Source organism: Mesocricetus auratus, unplaced genomic scaffold, assembly GCF_017639785.1.
Source record: "Mesocricetus auratus isolate SY011 unplaced genomic scaffold, BCM_Maur_2.0 Super-Scaffold_100027, whole genome shotgun sequence".
NCBI lineage: Eukaryota > Metazoa > Chordata > Mammalia > Rodentia > Cricetidae > Mesocricetus > Mesocricetus auratus.
In genome coordinates this window covers 12,875,873-12,883,785 of record NW_024429208.1, presented here as the reverse complement: position 1 = coordinate 12,883,785, position 7,913 = coordinate 12,875,873, and positions in this window count along the sequence as shown.

Here is a 7,913-nt window from a genome sequence, read left to right as displayed (position 1 = left end):
TAAGTTACATTTGCATGTAACTAGAGCAAGGAGACACTGAAGCTTCTTTTTTGAGATACCATCTAAAAGATGTAAAGCATTGTCTACCCCAAGTTACTTAATCTTGGCAGCAGTAAAGGGGTGTGATTTGGAGAAGCAGGTACTAAGTTTCAGATCCCACTGTGTTTAGTATGTGCTTAGCTTAGAAGCTGGCATGCTAGGTTCATAAACAATGTGTACTTGAAGTTTCAATAGAATGTTGAACATCACAGCTTATTCACCTCCTGGCAAGCTTAAGCCTACTTCTAGCAACACTGGCCACAATGGATACTAAAGACTAAAATCTGTTAAAGAAAAATTAGAGTGAGTGAGTGCCTGAAATCTGTAAATATATTTTGTTGTGTTTTCCATTGTATGAAATCTCAGCAGGGCTCACCCTTCTCATAAATATCCTGAGGTTCAGGCAGAATTCTATCACATCTGGAATTAAATGAAAATGTGACTTCACTAAGCTATGACTGTGGACTCTGAATAGAATTCCACATCTACTTTGCAGTGGTTACACATGCCACAAATACCTATTTGAATGGAATGAAGACCTAACAAATTCTTTTTTAAATAGCTCAAAACCTTGAGTTAGTTAAAAAATGGCATCATTGTTTGCAAATATTAAGTGTGAATTCAAATAAATGCTGAACACCTATTTTTTAATGACAGAAATAAATGCATCATCCAAATTCTGAAATTTCCAAGGAACAAAACATTAGGTTAAACCATTTGACTTTGAATTGCTTATTTTAGTCATGAAGGTCTGTGGAAATCTGGAAGCAATATTTTAACTGCTTATTTTATCTGAAAAATTAATATTCAGTTCCTATCTTTACATGTTCTTTTTCTTTTTGATTTGTTCTTTGCTAAGCAATGCCTTTATCCTAAGTAAGCAACTGAAGAAGAAAATTGCTGTTGCTTTTTGTCATGTACTGATGTACTTAAATGATAATTAGAGACTACTGTTGAAGGTGTTGGGATATATTATAATGCAAACAGCATTTGTGGTTGAATACTAAGACAGAAGCTGAGAAAATAAATCATATATAAAAGTAGCTTAAAACCAGTTAAAGCTGAACAAGAGGTTCCCTGCCAATAGCCATGTAAATGCTGATACTTTCTGGCTTTTGTGTGGTATCGGATTCAAGTTTTATACAAACCACTGGGGGCTGACCTTTTCCATTCTTTCTCCATGCCCAGGGATTAAATTATCCTGCAAAAGGCCTTTGCAGAAGGATTCTCAGCTGGGAGCATGGGTTGGGCAAGAGCACCAGGCAGATCGGCATGGTTACCCTCAGCCACAGCAGCGCCACTGAATTCCTAACCAGCATTTAGACAAAGAAAGTATTTTTCTAAATATAAATAGTGCCTTAACTTGATCGCTATGGAAATGTGTTTTTCAATCACAAAACAGCAAACAATGAATATGGAAATATTCTAGAAGGTTGAACGTTTATTTGGATGTGGATTTCATTAATGAGGCAGAGGAGACACATTAAATGCCTGTGGTGAATTCCAGTCTCACCAGAAATCACATCCCTAGAATAAGGGCTCAGTCCCTTGTTCCTCAATACCTCCAGAGGGAAACAGGAAGACGTGATCTGGGCAGGGCAGGACTCTGTACAACTGATACCCGTTTTCTGTTAAGCAAAAGCTATTGACACATGTCTTCCTGAACCTATGCTGTGCCCCAGGGTTTTCCATCCACCTCAACACACAAGAAGGCGTTGCTAAGGACATCATTCCAAAGCTTTACCTGCTCTCCTCCACATTCTCCTTCTATCTGATGGAGCACAGGAATACTTCATTATCTTTTGCATTAGTCTTTATCACAGATACTTCAGTTACTTTAAATTTAAGTATCACCCAAAAGCTTGCCCCCAAATAATAGCAAAAATCATCAAAGAAGTGATAGGGAGTGTGACTGAAGAGAAAGAGAAAACGTGCTTGTTAACTTTTTGAAACTTCATTTTTAATTTAATATTGCGATGTTTGGAGAGTCATACAGTATATGTCAATCTTATTCACCCTACTGTCTTCTCCCTAACTCCTCCCAGTCTATGCCATCCTCCTGACATCCTGTGATTTCTTGTTGTTGTTTCAATAATCCACCTTATTTTGTTCTGTACGGCTCCTACACTCACACGTTTGGGGCCATCCACTGAAGCATTGTTGTCCTACCAAGAGTTTCACCTTTAAAGAGCACTGACTCTCCCTTCCCCTAGAGACATCAGTGGTCAATAGTTCCTCAGCTATGGTTGAGAGTCTCTGCACCCCTCTCTTCTCCATGGCAGCACGCTGACTGATTTGATCTTTTCCAACCATAGCTGCCATGAACACATGATCATTGCAGATGTCTGATGCCTACAAGACCCTGTTTCACTCTGATCCTGTCTGTCTGCTGGTCTCACTCTTTTTGTGCTCCCTCTTCCAAGATGGTCCCTGAGCCTCATGAGGAAAGCATGTTCTAGATGTCCCCTGAGTGTCCCCTGGCGCTTCTTCTGCACTTTGAGTTGTTGAATGTTCCAGAAACACCCCCAAACAATACAGCCTATTGGTAATACTCTTGGTTGCCCCTCCCCTCAGTCTTGATGTTAGGATCCAAAGCCGTAGACACCCCCACACTTTGACCACTGGGCATATAACTTGCATGTCCCCGTTGCCCCATGGGTATGTCTTGCCACTCTAGTCATTATTATAGTTCACGAAGTTCTTAGCTCCTAAGACAATTGATGACTTTGCCCCAGAAACCCACGTAGAAACTTCTAATACCCTAATATCGTGCTCATTAGTTTTTATCATGTTGACATACACTAGGGTCGTGTAGGAAGAAGAAAACTGAATTGGTCTGTAGGCAAGTCTGTGGGGCAGTGTGTGTGTGTGTGTGTGTGTGTGTGTGTGTTTTTATTGATGATGTGAGATGTATGGCCCACAGTGGGTGGTGCCTGTGCACCTGATCCAAGGAGGTTTTTAAAGTGCAAGCCTGCTGAGCAAGGCACAGGAAGCAAGCCACTGAGCAGTGTTCTGCCGGAGTCTCCTCTTTAGTTCCTGCCTCCACGTTCCTCCTTTGAGACACTTCAATGACAGCCAAATAAGCCCTTCCCTTCACAAGATACTTTTGGTCATGGTGTTTATCAAAGTAACAGGAAGTAACTAGAAGAGACCCTATGGAAGCTAGGCCACAGGTAAAAAAATTCCAGGTCAGTGACAGGAAGTTGATATCTCAGGGTGACAAACCACTTTCTGATTGGCTCTCTCCACAGGAGGAAGCATAGCTGCTACTGTAAATCTGGCCAAGAACCCTTGGATGGGAACAGAGAGGCCCCAAAAGAGATCTACTACTGTTGTTGTATCAAATGGAGATGGTAACACAATTGTCCTTTAAAGGCATATTCTATGCCCATGGTATAGTGCTTGTTAAGTTTTAAAACATGAAATAACAAAAATACAGAGTGGTATTATTTAAACTTATCTTAAAGTCACGTTAATTTGGCAGTGGTCTTATAAAAGAAATTCAAGTGCCAAAGACGTTTTATACCTTTAATTTAAAATGTTGCAAGAGTATCGATCTTCCTAAGTCAAACATATTCTATAACCACACGTGATATCAAATTATATTTACTTTCACTTCTTTGACTCACTAGTTAGCCTCCATGTAGACTCATCTTTGGCCAACTGTGGCTAAAGCATTCTCTGTGTTTCTATTTTTCTATCAACACACGTAGATGTTAAACATTAAAGTTCACACATTTTTATTTCAGTTTTATTAAAGCTGATTTCTGCTTTAAGGAGAACTTACAGTTGGGCTTTTATATTTTTATTGATTAAAAGGAGAACTGAGATATGCATATTTCCCATTTCCTTTAAAAAACCTATAGTCGTATTTTTCTCTCACTTCCTTGGTCCTTCCTGTTGCTTGGTCTTGGAAGCAAACCCTTTGTCTTCAAATGTATCATTTTCAAAACCTATGAATTAAAGAAATTAATTGCAGTGTATTCCTCCAGGAGTTACTTTGTGGATCAAGACAATCCTCTAAAGGAAAAGCTTAGTGCAGTTTCTGAACCATAGCATGCAATAAGCTCAGCTTCTGTTGTTTTCTTCTATCATGTTATAGCATGAATAAAAATACCCAGAGACATATATGGGGGTTCAAGTTAAAGATCAGAAAAGCTAAGCAACCAAACCACTAGAGTGTTCTTACATCTGCCAAGGCTCAGACCAAAGGGGAGGGGCAATCTGTCCTCATCGTGACTGCAGACTATTATGCTCTCCACCAACCCTCACACAGCACTGAGACTGCACTGAGCTCCTGCCTGATATTTCTCTCTAGCTCTGAGATTAAAAGCATGTCATCCCAAGTGCTGGGATCAAAGGTGTGAGCTGTTTCTCTTTTAGACTGATTCACTCTCATGTAGCCCAGGATGGTCTTGAACTCACAGACATCCATCTGCCTCTGTCTCCTGAGTGCTGAGATTAAACGCATAACTTCCACTACCTGTCCTCTATGGCTAACTAGTGACCTAGGTGTGTGGCTAAGTAGTAGCTTAGTATGTGTGGCTAATGTCTTAGTTCTTAACTAGGTGTGTGGCTTGCTAGTGGCTTAACTCTGCACTCTGATCTTCAGGCTAATTTTATTTGTTAGATTACAAATGATCACTGCACCTCATAATAAAACATGCTATTATGGAAGCTCTTCTGAGGGTCCTGATGCTTCCAGAAACAGTGATGTCCATGTCCAGATCAACGTCTCCTTTATGCTGATGTGCCTGGAGGACTTAGGGACCAACTTTATCCAACTGTGGGGTCTTGCCTTTCTGTTTCATATATGCTCAGATTATCTTGCTGTGATGAGTGATTGACAGGCATGGGAACTTAACGGACACACACAAAAAGTGTCCTCAGTAAAACCCACAGTGGATTGAGTTCTCTCTCTGTCCCTCCCTGTTTCTCTCTCTATCTCTCTCTCTGTGCTCTCCCTCCTCCTCCCCCTCCCCCTCCCTCCCCCCGGAAAGTGAGCCTTGGGTGTTAAGCCTGACATTAGCCATGGTGAGACTTCTGTGACTTTGGATCACCTCTAGTTAACAAATGTTTCCTGATTCTTCCATCATGTTAAAAGAAATGCAATACAGACAGGCTGCTTCTCTGGTGCACACAGGCATTATTGTCCAGGCAAGCCAGCAGGAGTCAGACTATGTATTGATTTATGGAAAGGACTTTGTGAAAATGTTCCGTTAAGTTTTTCTACAACAGTTTACTATCACCATGACTATAACATTTATTTTGCTCACATATTTTACTCTATTTTATCTGTATTTAACTGACTTTTACAAAGTTGGAGGCAATTCAAAAGCATCTATTATTTTTCTTTGATTTACACATTTGTTCATTATATATTTCTTGAAAATGGACTATGAGCCGTGCTCTGGCTAGGTAACCTTTTGGCACAGCCTGGTTTTCCTAGGTTTCTAGTCCCTGCAATTGTACCAAATGTAGACGGGGTGTTGGAGAGTGTGTGGGCAGAGGAAGGGCATCGCTGTGTGTGAGCCGCTCATAGGGAAGGTTTCTTCAACACGTGGTGCTTGCATCAATCAGGAGAGAAAGTGAACCAAGCAATCCTGAGTGGGAGTTTTCTCAGCTTGAGGGGTACAGACGGTAGAGTCTCTGGATGGAAACTCGGCGCATACTGCAAACAAAGACAGGGTGTGTGGCTGGACTTCAGAGGAGAAAGGGACCTCATTTTCCACTCAGCAGTGTGCGTCTTTAAGAGATCCCAGGCATCCAGGGGAGAAACTCAAGTTAAAAGTTATAGCATATAGCATATTTTGAGATGGTTTCAATGGGACCATATTAAAAGGCAAAATCACGAGGGAGAGGGGAGAGAGACATACAGAGAAATTAAGGATAGGTTGGGATAGCAAGTCAAGTGTGTCCATAGTATTGATTTTACTCAGTGTACTTTTTGCATTAATGATTGAGTTTATGCTTCTCAAAAATATTTGGCCTGTGTGTGTGTTCTAGTTTGGTCATTTGTGTGTGCACATGGAGGGCAGAGTTCAATGTAAATCATCATCGTTCTTAATCACTTTGTACCTATTTTTGTGACAGGATCGCTCAGTAATCCTGGAGTCCAATCATTTGGACATCGTTAGATTCACTTCTGTTGCTATCTCCCCACTGCTGGGTTTGCTGTAATTCGCCACCATACTCAATATTTACACTGGTGCTGGGGATTAGAACTCACATTCTCTGGCTTGCACGGCAAGTGCTTTACCAGCTGAGCTGTTACCTAAACCTCTTCTTTAACATTCAATTACATTTTCACTCTGCAATACCTTGTTTTTAACATGGTTTTTCTTTTTTTCCTTTTTTTCCTCTACAAGTTTCTAAGAAAGTCTTTAAGTTCCAATCCATTACCTGTGTATTCACTGTAGTACAGCTCACAATAGAAACTTATCTCTTTCTCCAGTGGTTATTTTTTAATTATTTCTTTTATTTTTGAGATTGTAATAATCATACCCTACCCCTTTCTCTGTACAAAGTGTCCCATACACCCATCCATTCTTATTAATATGATATGAAACGCAGTGGCTATTTAATTTGAGCGGATGAATGCTGTCTTCAAACTGTAAGCATTTTATCAGACACTGAGCATGTTGTATTTTCAAACAGGGAATTTATTATTTCCCTTCCTGCCTGTTCTTTCTGAAAGTCCAACACGAGGCATGGAAGGATGGCTAAGTGAGTAAAATGCTTGTCACGCAAGTGTAAGGACTGTAAGTCACATCCTCTGTACCCACATAAAAGTGGGGAGACAGGCAATTATCAGGTCAAGCTGCTAGTTAGACTGAATGGAACCGTGGTCTCCCAGATCAGCCAGAATCCTTGCCCCAATACATACAGCAGAGAGATGGTGGAATACATCTAACTTCTCTGGCTTCCACATGAATGGACACAAAAGTTCAGGTGTGCACACAAGTGAATAAACTTGTCCGAACTTTCTCACATGTGTGAATCTGCAGATACAGTATGAGCCTATCACATGGGAACTCTCTGATGTATATATTTACACATATGTACCCCTACAAAGAACCTACAACTCAAATCCCCTCCACTCATTTTTCTAGTGACTTGAGCCTTTAAGATTAGAGTAGACTGAACCCCATACCAAGGATAAAGGACACCCTTGGATGTGTTAACTCACACACTGAGAAGTGAAAGGAGGGCTTGGGAGACTTTTGCAATAAAAATCTACATATGCTTTGCAATTGAGGAGAAATTGCGAATAAACTTGCAAACTGTTAAGTGAAACATCAACATGTAACTCTTTGGCTTGAGTAGTTTGAGCATGGCTGACTCTATGGATCATTCCAAGGTCTCATACATAGTAGGGTTCGGACTGCTCCCTTCTAAAGGCTACAAAGATATATACCGTATATTTTAGCCTTATTTATGTTTCAGAACTGACTGACTTTGGAAAAGTCATAAAGCTTTACTCCACCTCTCCAAAACATTACTAACTCACTCAGACACTGTCTCTCCTCCAATCAGAATCATTTTGTAATAAAATTTATTTCAGCTAATATGTAAATGTGTTCTGTTTTGTCCAGAGAGGATTGGTGATGATTTTAAGGATGAGAAAAAGGAATTCAGGGTTGAAAGCTGAGATATTCTGTGGAATGCAGATGGTAATTTTTATTTATTTCCCACTTCAGAACAAAATACTGTGTAATCTACGCAATAAAAAATGCATTGCACACAATACATATGGTGTAGATTGCAGAACCTCTCATTGTTTTTGTCTAGGTCCCATCACTTGCACATGACTCAGTGACTATCCAGCAGGGCTCAGTGTCTCTGTTGGACCTGTTGTGTTCTCTATCCCGGGC